Source organism: Etheostoma spectabile, unplaced genomic scaffold, assembly GCF_008692095.1.
Source record: "Etheostoma spectabile isolate EspeVRDwgs_2016 unplaced genomic scaffold, UIUC_Espe_1.0 scaffold172, whole genome shotgun sequence".
NCBI lineage: Eukaryota > Metazoa > Chordata > Actinopteri > Perciformes > Percidae > Etheostoma > Etheostoma spectabile.
Genome location: NW_022605573.1, coordinates 235,472 through 248,881, shown reverse-complemented (window position 1 = coordinate 248,881; position 13,410 = coordinate 235,472). Strand labels below are relative to the sequence as shown.

At 28.5% G+C, this 13,410-nt stretch overlaps 1 protein-coding gene across 1 annotated transcript in view; it reads right to left on the bottom strand.

The window, feature by feature from the left end:
* Nucleotides 1-11,674: 11,674 nt before the first annotated feature.
* The window catches only part of LOC116685738 (flocculation protein FLO11-like), a 17,949-nt gene continuing 16,213 nt past the window's right edge, over nt 11,675-13,410 (bottom strand). Inside the window, 1 exon segment of the mRNA XM_032510649.1 lies at nt 11,675-13,399. The gene's annotated coding sequence lies outside the window, so the exon portion shown is untranslated.

The window sequence follows — 13,410 nt, the reverse complement described above, 5'->3', positions numbered from 1 at the left end:
GACTTTTTTCGACATACTATACTACAACCTTTTATAATTTTTTCGACATACTATGACTTTTTAATATTTTCAACATACTATACTATGACGTTTTATGATTTTTTTCGACATACTATACTATGACTTTTTATAATTTTTTCGACATACTATGACTTTTTATTATTTTCGACATACTATACTATGACTTTTTATGATTTTTCTGACTTTTTTTGACATACTATACTATGACTTTTTATAATTTTTTTCAACATACTATACTATAACTTTTTATGATTTTTTCAACATACTATGACTTTTTAATATTTTCGACATGCTATACTATGACTTTTTTGACATATACTATGACTTTTTTTGACTTTACGACTTTTTCGACATACAATACTATGACTTTTTATGATTTTTTTTGACATACTATACTATGACTTTTTATAATTTTTTGACATACTATGACTTTTTATTATTTTTTTCGACATACTATACTATGACTTTATTATTTTTTCGACATACTATGACTTTTTCTGACTTTTTATGATTTTTCTGACTTTTTTCGACATACTATACTATAACCTTTTATAATTTTTTCGACATACTATGACTTTTTAATATTTTCAACATGCTATACTATGACTTTTTTGACATATACTATGACGTTCTATGATTTTTTTTCAACATGCATACATATACTATGACTTTTTTTGACTTTACGACTTTTTCGACATACAATACTATGACTTTTTACGATTTTTTTCGACATACTATACTATGACTTTATGACTTTTTCTGACTTTTTGTGATTTTCTTTCTGACTTTTTTCGACATACTATGGCTTTTTAATATTTTCGACATACTATACTATGACTTATGACGTTTTATGATTTGATTTTTTAATGTATTTGAACACAGATCCTGTTTTGAAACTTCCTCAAAACCGTCTCCTTCCACCAGACAAGTCTTTGCCACTGGCTGCACGGCTAAGAGAGGCCCAGTCTACAAGCCCGGTCTTCAGTAGGGTCTAGTAGGTCTAGGTGTCTTCTGTGTTCATACGTACCGGACCACTTCTCACAGGTCGAAGGGGGGACGTCCTTGGACCCAGACCCACCAAAGCTGCCCAGCAGGATTTCCGCCCTCGATCTCCCAGGAGTGACTTTTTATGATTTTTTTTTCGACTTGATATACTATGATTTTTAAAATATTTTTGACATGCCTACTATGACTTTTTATGATTTTTTTTTAACGATTTTTTTCAACATACAGGACTTTTTTTGACTTTTTAAACGACTTTTTCGACATACATAACTATACTTTTTATTATTTTTTTTGACTCTATAACTATAACTTTTTATAATTTTTGACATACTTGACTTTTTATTATTTTTTTCGCATACTATACTAGGACTTTTTACGATTTTTTTCGACATACTATCTATGACTTTATTATTTTTTGACTACTAACTATGACTTTTTAGATTTTTTTCAACATACATACATATACTATGACTTTTTTGACTTATACGACTTTTTCGACATACATACTATGACTTTTTATTATTTTTTTTCGATATACTATACTATGACTGTTTTACGTTTTTTTCGACATACTATACTATGACTTATTATTTTTTTTTGACACAGACTATTTAATACTTGTATTTTTATATGATTTTTTTTCAACATACATACATATACAACTTTTTTGACTTTACACTTTTTCGACATACAACTATGAACTTTTTTAATATTTTTTTCGATATACAAACTATGACTTTTTATATTTGGTATTTTCAGACTCATAACTTTTACTGATTTTTTTCGACGACATACTATACTAGACTTTATTATTTTTTTCAACTATCCTATGACTTTATATGACTTTTTCCTGACTTTTCTTGTGATTTGTTTTTCCTGACTTTTTTCGACATTATACTACAACCCTTTATAATTTTTTCGACATACTATGACTTTTTAATATTTTCACATACTAACTATGACGTTTTGATTTTTTTCGACATACTATACATGACGTTTTATAATTTTTTCGACATCTATACTATGACTTTTTATGTTTTCTGACTTTTTTTGACAACTATACTATGACTTTTATATTTTTTCCTTCTTGACTTTATTATTTTTTCAACTACTATGACTTTCTATGACTTTTTCATGACTTTTTTTGATTTTTTTTTCTGACTTTTCGACATACTATACTACAAACCTATTATAAATTTTTTTCGACATACTATGACTTTTTATATTTTACATACTTACATGACTTTTGATGTTTTTTTCGACTACTATACTATGGCTTTTTAAATTTTTTCGACCATACTTATGACTTTTATTATTTTCCGACTACTATACATGACTTTTTATGATTTTTTACTTTTTTGACATACTATACTATTACTTTTTATAATTTTTTTCACATACTATACTTACTTTTATGATTTTTTCAACATACTATGACTGTAATTTTTTCGACATGCCTATACTATGACTTTTTGACATTAGCTATAACTTTTTTTGACTTACGACTTTTTTCGACATCAATACTATGACTTTTTGATGATTTTTTTGACAGTACTATACTATGACTTTTATATGTTTTTTGAATACTATGGGACTTTTTATTTATTTTTTCGACATACTACTATACTTTTATTATTTTTCGACCATACTATACGTTTTCTGACTTTTTATATGATTTGTTCTGACTGTTTTTCGACATACTAGATTAACCTTTTAGTAATTTTTCGACATACTATTGACTTTTAAATTTTCAAGATAAGCTAGACTATTGCTTTTGACATATACTATGACGTTCTATAAAAAAAGAAAAAAAAAATTAGTTTTTCTTCAACACTGAGAATATACTAGATCTTTTATTTGACTGTACGAGCTTTTTCGCCATACAATCTTGCTTTTTACGATGTTTTTTCGACATCATACTATGACTTTATGGACTTTTTACTGATTTTGTGATTTTTCTTTCTGACTTTTTTCGACACCTATGGGCTGTTTAATATTTTCGACTACTATACTATGACTTACTGACGTTGTATGATTTGATTTTTTAATGTATTTGAACCAGCTATCTGTTTTGAAAAACTTCCTAAAACCGGTCGCCTTCCCCAGGCAGTCTGGTGGTTGCCACTCTGCACGGCCCGAAATATAGGCCCAGTCTCAAGCCCGTCTTCCGTTAGGGTCTAGTAGGTTCTAGTGTCCTCGGTTCATACGTACCGGACCTCTTCTCACAGTCGAAGGGGGGAACGTCCTGGACCCAGACCCACCAAAGCGCCCCACCAGGATTTCAGCCCTCGATCTCACAAGGGAGTGACTTTTATGATTTTTTTTTTCGAATTGAATATACTAGATTTTAAAACATATGTTTGACCTCCATACTATGACTTTTTAGATTTTTTTTATACGTTTTTTTCAACATACAACTGACTTTTTTGACTTTTTATAAGAGTTTTCGACACAATACTAATTGACTTTTATGATTTTTTTGACATACTATCATATACTTTTTTATATTTTTGACATACAGACTTTATATTTTTTCGATACTATACTATGACTTTTTAGATTTTTTTCGACTACTATACTATGACTTATTATTTTTTGAATACTATACTATGACTTTTATGATTTTTTCAACTACATTGACATATACTATGACTTTTTTTTGTGACTTTACGACTTTTTCGACATACAATCTATGACTTTTTATGATTTTTTTCGACTACTACTCAACTATGACTTTTTTATAATTTTGACATGACTATAACTTTTTAGATTTTTTTCGACATACTATACTATGACCTTTAGTATTTTTTGATTTCACATACTATGACTTTATATACTTTTTCTGACTTTTTGTGATTTTTTTTTGACTTTTTCGAACATAATACACTAACTTTTATATTTTTTCGACTACTCAGACTTTTATATTTTTCAACTTACTATACTATATTTTAATGATTTTTTTTCGAACATACTATACTAGAGCGGTTTTTATGATTTTTTTCGACTATCTAGAATGATTTTTTATTGATTTTTTTCTGGACTTTTTTTTTGACATACATACTTTATGACTTTTTATACATTTTTTGTCGACATACTATACTATAACCTTTTATGTATTATTTTTTCGAACAACTATGACTTTTTAATATTTTTGACATGCTATACTATGACTTTTTTGACATATACTATGACTTCTTGTTTTGACTTTTACCGACTTTGTCGACATACAATACTATGACTTTTTACGATTTTTTCGACCATACTAATACTGACTTTATGACTTTTTCTACTTTTTGTGATTTTCTTTCTGACTTTTTTCGACATACTATGGCTTTTTAATATTTTCGACATACTATACTATGACTTATGACGTTTTATGATTTGATTTTTTAATGTATTTGAACACAGATCTGTGTTGAAACTTCCTAAAACCGTCTCTTCCACCAGGACAGTCTTTGCCATGGCTGCACGGCTAAAGAGAGGCCCAGTCTACAAGCCCGGTCTTCAGTAGGGTCTAGTAGGTCTAGGTGTCTTCGGTGTCATACGTACCGGACCATCTTCTCAACAGTCGGAAGGGGGGGACGTCCTGGACCCAGACCCACCAAAGCTGCCCCAGCAGGATTTCAGCCCTCGATCTCACAAGGGGAGTGACTTTTATGATTTTTTTTTCGACTTATATACATGATTTTAAAAATATTTTTGACATGCCATACTATGACTTTTTATGATTTTTTTTAACGATTTTTTTCAACTACAATGACTTTTTTTGACTTTTTACGACTTTTCGACATACAATACTATGACTTTTTGATTTTTTGACATACTATACTATAACTTTTATAATTTTTTGACATACTATGACTTTATTATTTTTTCGACATACTATACTATGACTTTTTACGATTTTTTCGCATAACTATCTATGGACTTTATTATTTTTGACATACTATACTATGACTTTTTATGATTTTTTTCAACATACATACATTACTATGACTTTTGTTTGTACGTTACGACTTTTTCGCACATACAATGACTATGACTTTTTATGATTTTTTTTCGATATCACTATACTGATTACTTTTTATAATTTTTTGACAGACCTATAACTTTTTACGATTTTTTTCGACATACTATACTATGACTTTATTATTTTTTCAACATCTACTATGATTTATGACTTTTTCTGACTTTTTTGTGATTTTTTTTCTGACGTTTTCGACATACTATACTACAACCATTTTATAATTTTTTCGACATACTATGACTTTTAATATTTTCACAATACGAGACTGACGTTTTAGATTTTTTCGACATCTATACTATGACGTTTTATGATTTTTTCGACTATACTACTGAGTTTTATCGATTTTTTGACATACTATATTGACTTTTTATAATTTTTTTCAACATACTTACTATGACTTTATATTTTTTTCAACATACTATGACTTTATATACTTTTCTGACTTTTGTGATTTTTTGCGACTTTTTTCGAAATACTATACTACAACCTTTTATAATTTTTCGACATTCTATGATTTTAATCTTTTCAACATACTATACTATGACGTTTTATGATTTTTTTCGACTACTATACTATGACTTTTATATTTTTTCGACATACTATGACTTTTATATTTTCGACATACTATACTATGACTTTTTATGATTTTTCGACTTTTTTGACATACTATACTATGACTTTTTATAATTTTTTCAACATACTATACAAACTTTTTTATGATTTTTTCACATACTATGACTTTTTAATATTTTCGACGCAACGCTCTATACTATGACTTTTTTGACATATACTATAACTTTTTTTGACTTTACGACTTTTTCGACTACATCTATGACTTTTTATGATTTTTTTTGACTTACAACTATGACTTTTTATAATTTTTGCCATCTATGACTTTTTATATTTTTTCGACATACTATACTATGACTTTATTATTTTCGACAACTATGCTTTCTGATTTTTATGATTTTTCTGACTTTTTTCGACATACTATACTATAACCTTTTATATTTTTCGACATCTATGACTTTTAATATTTTCAACATGCTATACTATGACTTTTTTGACATATACTATGACGTTCTATGATTTTTTTTCAACATGCATACATATACTATGACTTTTTTTGACTTTACGACTTTTTCGACATACAATACTATGACTTTTTACGATTTTTTTCGACATACTATACTATGACTTTATGACTTTTTCTGACTTTTTGTGATTTTCTTTCTGACTTTTTTCGACATACTATGGCTTTTTAATATTTTCGACATACTATACTATGACTTATGACGTTTTATGATTTGATTTTTTAATGTATTTGAACACAGATCCTGTTTTGAAACTTCCTAAAACCGTCTCCTTCCACCAGGACAAGTCTTTGCCACTGGCTGCACGGCCTAAAGAGAGGCCCAGTCTACAAGCCCGGTCTTCAGTAGGGTCTAGTAGGTCTAGGTGTCTTCGGTGTCATACGTACCGGACCATCTTCTCACAGGTCGGAAGGGGGGGACGTCCTTGGACCCAGACCCACCAAAGCTGCCCCAGCAGGATTTCAGCCCTCGATCTCACAAGGGAGTGACTTTTTATGATTTTTTTTTCGACTTGATATACTATGATTTTTAAAAATATTTTTGACATGCCATACTATGACTTTTTATGATTTTTTTTTAACGATTTTTTTCAACCTACAACTGACTTTTTTTGACTTTTTACGACTTTTCTCGACATAACAATACTATGACTTTGTTATGATTTTTTTATGCATACGATACTATAACTTTTTATAATTTTTTGACACTACTATGACTTTTATTATTTTTTTCCATACTATAATAATGACTTTTACGATTTTTTTCGACATACTATACTATGACTTTATTATTTTTTCGACATACTATGACTTTATATGAATTTTTCTGACTTTTTTGATTTTTCTGAGTTTTTTTCGACATACTATACTATGACTTTTTTATTGAGTTTTTTTTTACATACTATACTATGACTTTTATATTTTTGTCGACATACTATGACTTTTTAATTTATTTCGACATACTACTATGACTTTTTATAATTTTTTTCAACATACTATGACTTTTTTATTTCAACATGCTATACTATGACTTTTTTGACATTACTATGACGTTTTTTGACTGTACGACTTTTCGACATACAAACTATGACTTTTTATGATTTTTTTGACATACTATACTATAACTTATTATTTTTTGACATACTAGAGAGATGACTTTTTATTTTTTGACTACTATGATTTTTATTATTTTTTCGCCTACTATACTATGACTTTTTACGATTTTTGACATACTATACTACTTTTTAAGATTTTTGAATACGTACTGACTTTCTATTATTTTCAACATACATGACTTTTATCTGACTTTTTCTGACTTTTTTGAGATATATTCTGAGTTTTTTTTTTGACATACCTATACTATGACTTTTTATGATTTGTTTGACAACTACTATGACTTTGTAGATTTTTTGACATACATACTATGACTTTTTTATAATTTTTGACATATATGACTTTTTACGATTTTTTCACATACTATACTAATGACTTTTATAATTTTTAAAAGCTATAACTTTATGACTTTTTTCTAGTATATGACGTTTTATGATTTATTTTTTTCAACATACATATTACTTGACTTTTTTTATTTACGACTTGTTTTCGACATACTACTAGACTTTTTAGATTTTTTCGAACCTATACTTGACTTGTAATTTTTTACAGAACTATACTTGTTAACGTTTTTTTTTTCGGACCATACAGACTTTATTTTTTTCACATGACTATGCCTTATAGACTTTTTCTGACTTTTTGAGGATATTTTTTCTGAGTTTTTCGACTACACTATACTTTACAACCTTTATAATTTTTCGACATACTTGACTTTTTAATATTTTAACTGCTATACTTGACGTTTTAATATTTTTTTCGGACATACTATACTTTATGATCGTTTTTATACATTTTTTTCCGACATACATATGACTTTTTTTATTTTCGACATACTCATCTAGACTTTATGATTTGCCTGACTTTTGACATACTATACTATGACTTTTTATAATTTTTGTCACATTACTATAACGAGTTTTCAACTACTATGACTTTTTAAGATTTTTTCGACATAGCTATATATGACTTGGACATATACTCAATTTTTTTTGACTTTCGACGTTTTTTCGACATACTATGACTCATGACTTTTATAATTTTTTGACATAACTATACTTTTTATAATTTTTCGACATACTATACTATGACTTTTTATAATTTTGACTTTTTCTGACATACTATACTTTTTTAAATGATCTACTGATTTTCGACATAATATACTATAACTTTTTATAATTTTTCGACATACTGTAGACTTTTAATATTTTCACATGCTTATATGAACTTTTTGACATTACTTGACGTTTTATATTTTTTCAACATGCATACATATCATGACTTTTTTTGGACTTTACGACGTTTTCGACATACAAACTATGCTTTTAGATTGTGACTATACATGACTTTTTATTTTTTTGACTACTTACTATGACTTTTTTCATTTTTTGACAATATACTTTTTAATTTTTTCACATACTATACTATGACTTTTTTACGATTTTTTTCGACATATCTACTCGCTTATTCAATTTGATTTATTGATTTTTCTGACTTTTTATGATTCAGACTTTTTTTTTCGACTACTAACTTATACTTTTTATATTTTTTCGACATACTATGACTTTTTATATTTTTCAACATGTACTATGACTTTTTTGACATATACTATGACGTTATGATTTTTTTTGCAACATACTAATATACTATGATTTTTTTTTTGATTTAAACGACTTTTTGTTTCGACATACAATATAGACTTTTTATGATTTTTTCGAATACTATACTATGACTTTTTATAATTTTTGACAGACTATAACTTTTTACGATTTTTTTTTCGACATACTATACTATGACTTTATTATTTTCAACATACTATGACTTATATGACTTTTTTCTGCTTTTGTATTTTTTTTCTGATTTTCGACATACTACTACAACCTTTATAAATTTTTCGACATACTATGACTTTTAATATTTCAACATACTATACTATGACGTTTATGATTTTTTCGACCTACTATACTATGATTTTTAAATTTTTTCAACATACTATGACTTTTAATATTTTCCATGCTAACTATGCTTTATATGACTTTTTCTGACTTTTTGTGATTTTCTTTCTGACTTGTTTTCGACATACTATACCTTTTATAATTTTTTTCGACATACTATGACCTTTTTAATATTTTCAACATACTATACATGACGTTTTTGAGTTTTTTGACATACTAACCATGACTTTTTTAATTTTTTGACATATCTATACTTTTTATAATTTTTTTGATACATCTAATGACTTTTATGATTTTTCGACTTTTTTCGAATACTATGAACTTTTTTTTATATTTCGACATCCTATGACTTTTTAGATATTTTCCAACATGCTATCAACTATGACCTTTATTGACATCATATACTAGGACTTTTATGTATTTTATTCAACCATGTACATACTATGACTTTTTTGACTTTCGACTTTTTCGACATACAATACTATGACTTTTTATGATTTTTCGATATACTACTATGACTTTTTAATTTTTGACACATACTATACTTTTTATAATTTTTTTGACATACTATACTATGACTTTTTATGATTTTTTTTTTCTGACTTTTTTCGACATACTATACCTATGACTTATGACTTTTATGATTTTTTCGAACCTAATATAACTATGACTTTTATCAATTTTTTTGACATACTATGACTATGACTTTTATGTTTTTTTTCTGAACTTGTTTTCGACATACTATACTATGATTTTTTTTTTTTTTACTGATCTATACTGATGACTTTTATTTTATGTTTTTTTTCTACGATTAACTAATACATGATTTTATTTTTTTTTCGACATACTATACACCTGATTTTTATTTTTTTTCGACTACTATACTATGACCTTTAATGATTTTTCGCATATACTATGATTTTATTTTTTTTCGACTGCTATACTATACTTTGAATTTTTCGGACGTTTTATCGATCATATTTACACCATAACTTGTATAATTTTTTTCAACTATAACATAACTTTTAATGACTTTTTTGATTTTTTACATCTATACAACTGATTTTTATAATTTTTTTTTTTTTCGACATACTAGACTTTTTAATATTTTTCGACATACTACTATGACTTTTTTTATGATTTTTTTCGAATATACTATACTATGAACTTTTAGAATTTTTTTGACATACTATAATTTGATAATTTTTTTACATACTATACTATGACTTTTTTCTTAATTTTTTGACATACCATTATTTTTACAACTTGTTTTCGACATATATACTATGGACTTTTTACGATTTGTTTCGACATACTATACTATGACTTTATTTTTTTTTCGACATACTATACTATGACTTTATTATTTTTTCGACATACTAGACTTGAGATTTTTCGGACTTTTTTCGACATATACAACCATAACGTTTTTCTAATTTTTTCAACCTACCTATAACTTTTTACTGATTTTTTCATGATTTTTGACACACTATACTATGACATACTATGACTTTTTATGATTTTTTTCGACATACTATACTACAACCTTTTATAATTTTTTCGACATACTATACTATAACTTTTTATAATTTTTCTTGACATACTACAACTTTTTATAATTTTTTCGACATACTATGACTTTTTTTGACTGCGACTTTTTCGACCAACAATACTATGACTTTTTATGATTTTTTTCGACATACTATGACTTTTTACGACTTTCGACGTACTATACTATGACTTTTTTTATAATTTTTCGACATACCATACTATGACTTTTTATGACTTTTTATTATTTCTTCGACATACTTTAACTTTTTATAATTTTTTCCACATACCATACTATGACTTATGACTTTTTATGATTTTTCTCAACATACTATGACTTTTTACGACTTTTACGACACACTATACCATGACTTATGAATTTGTCTGACTTTTTTCGACATACTATGACTTATGACGTTTTATGATTTTTGTCAACATACTTTTTTCGACATACTATGACTTTTTATGACTTTTTTCAAAATACTATACTATGACTTATGAATTTTTTCAACATATTATACTATGACTTTTTTCGACATACTATGACATTTTTTCATACTTTTGAAATATGACTTTTTTCGACATAAAATACTATGTTTAAGTTTTTATTCATTTTTCGACATAATATACTATGGCTTATTTACTTTCGACATACGTTATATACTATGCCTACATACTTATTTTATCATACTATACTATTACTTTTAGACAAACTATACTATAATTTTATTTACTTTTTCAATATTATATTATGACAAAATTTACTTTTTTAGACAAACTACTTTTTAATAACTTTTTTAAACCTATACAATGAGATTTTTCGATAGACCGAGTTTTTTATGACTATTGTACTTTGACTTTTCTGAAACTATCCTTTACCCTTTTTATATAATTGAAAAAACCACCAGATTCATCTTCTTTTCATAATAAAATCTTTATTCTCAGGATTTGGTTGTAAGGAAACATCACACATCGCCTGGTGTTACAGCAGACAGTTACAAGTCATTTGGTCAGTCAGTCAGACAGAACGCCGACTGCAGTGAGGACACATGTTCAACTGGGGACAGTCTGCAGACTTAGGTGCTATGCTAGGAGCGGGACAAAGAAGAGGGTCAGACAAAGAGTTTTAAAAGCAGAACATCTGAAAAACTAACGTGTTTCCAGGCTCACACGGTCGTCTTGGCTTCTCCACTGAATATTAGGGTTGTTTACTGGGGGTTGACACCACAAAATGCATGGGTGGGTGTACATAACATCAGTAGCTCTCATAAAGTATTCGTATCAAATTCCAACCCACCTGGAGATTAAAGTCTTTCCTAGAAATGTTCATGAATCTAAATCAGAAATGTGACGCGTGCCAGGCTGAAGTGAAGGATTATGGAGGCAGACGGTTTTCTGCGGGGGTTAGCTCGAGCTTGTTCTATATTAAATCTACGATATAAAGTTCAGCTGTCCTTGTCACAGGCCACAGCAGCTCACAGTTCAACACATGCAGAGCTTGGTATGGACTCTACGAAGCAACACTGGCTTGCTGTCACCTTAATATTTCCATTAATTAATTCATAATATTTTCCTCCATCACCTGCATAGTAGACTTTTTTTTTTTTCTCATTTTAAAAAGAGTTGTTAGCAGCACCGTTTCTGCAACTTTGCAGTTCACACCTTCAGCATCTAGAATAAAAATACCGCTTTAAAAGGTGGGCAATATGAGATGGTGATCAACCTAACAGATCAAACAAGCACTTTTTAGTCCTTTATTCTGAAAACCCACTCAACTGAACCCTTTGGGAATTATAGAAGCAAATTCTTTCCATCGACAGCAGTATGTTCCACAACATTTCAATAAAAAAAGTGTTTTTATTCCAACAATTGTTCTAAAAGTGTGTGGTTGCGTCACCGACGTGTCCCACCACAGCAGCCGTTGTGAGGACGAGGACAGGACGTGGTCGGTGATCAGCAGGGACACGCCGCGCACGTGCGGACGCAGAATCTCCCGCAGACGTTATCTTGATTTAGAGAAATCAAGATAACGCTCAGAATGTTAACACGTCTCAAACTTAGGCAGACAAACAGTCCCCTTGGACCTGGCTGGAGTCATTTTTTATGAAAAAAAAGAAAAAGGTAAGCTTGTGAGATGAATCTATTTTCTTGTTTATTCACTCCTCTGTGACAGTGAACTGAATGTCTTTAAAATTTGGGAAACAGTGATCAACTTCTTCTTCGTCTTTTCTCTCCATTTTCTGACATTTTAGAGCCCAAACAACTAATCGATTAACCAAGAACATAATCGACTGAAAATAAAAGTTGCAGCCCTAGTTAGTACTTTTATACTCTACTGACACATTACAGTAAATTGTTTTTAAAAATACAAATTACAGTGTGGAAAAAAAACACATGAGCCCGCAACAAACAAACAGGGAATATAGAAGAAAAAAGTAAAGATGCAGGCACATAAAACCCTTTGAGAGAATGGCTTAACGCTCGTGTGTTTGTGCCCGTGGGCGAAAACTTTGTCCCATTTTCAGGGAGAACTTTTCTTTCCAGCAGCCATGAAATATCAGCCGTCTCTTTCGTGATTTAACCAACAAGATGGACATTAGAAATCTCTTCACGTGGCGGCTGATCCCCTGTAATGCCCCCCCCCCCCCCCC